Genomic DNA, 633 nt, shown 5'->3' on the forward strand with positions numbered 1-633 from the left:
GGTCTATTACTCATTTCTAACGCGGAGAAACGAAGAAAATCAACCCCTTCTTGGAGTTCACAATTTTTTTTTTTCATATATGCATGTGTTTTTACCAAAAATCTTTAACGTAGAAAGCTGACTTTGGTCTCAATTTTAGGAATAAGCACAAACCGAAACATAATACACAATGATAATTTGGACAAGTCAGAAAAGTACAACTACAGATATAGTTTAAATTTTGTTTTATAAGGTATAGGATTGATCTCCTTTCCGTTAACGTATTTTTTGCTTATCAATAACGGGGAAAACGCACAAAAAGATTAACTCCTTGGGTTTCTCCTCAAGACAAGGACATTCTTTTTTCTCACACTCCTGTCCAGTAAAGTCCTGCAAGTAGGTAGTTCCATATAGTCGAAAATTCCCTAGAATTTCCAGATATTATAGCCGTGGACTGAATTCAAAGAATTTTCAGGCATTTGTTCCAGACAGATGATTTGTTCAGTTGTTCCTGTGTCGGGATGGTAAGCTGCTTGAGAAAGCTGGGATGAGTGTAGATCTGACTTCAAGAGGTTTATGATAAACCTGGTCGATAGACTGGTTAGTCTATTGCGAGTGGTGGTAGCTACTCCCTTTTATATGTTGCTGTTGTGA

Source organism: Penaeus monodon, chromosome 33 (assembly GCF_015228065.2).
Source record: "Penaeus monodon isolate SGIC_2016 chromosome 33, NSTDA_Pmon_1, whole genome shotgun sequence".
NCBI lineage: Eukaryota > Metazoa > Arthropoda > Malacostraca > Decapoda > Penaeidae > Penaeus > Penaeus monodon.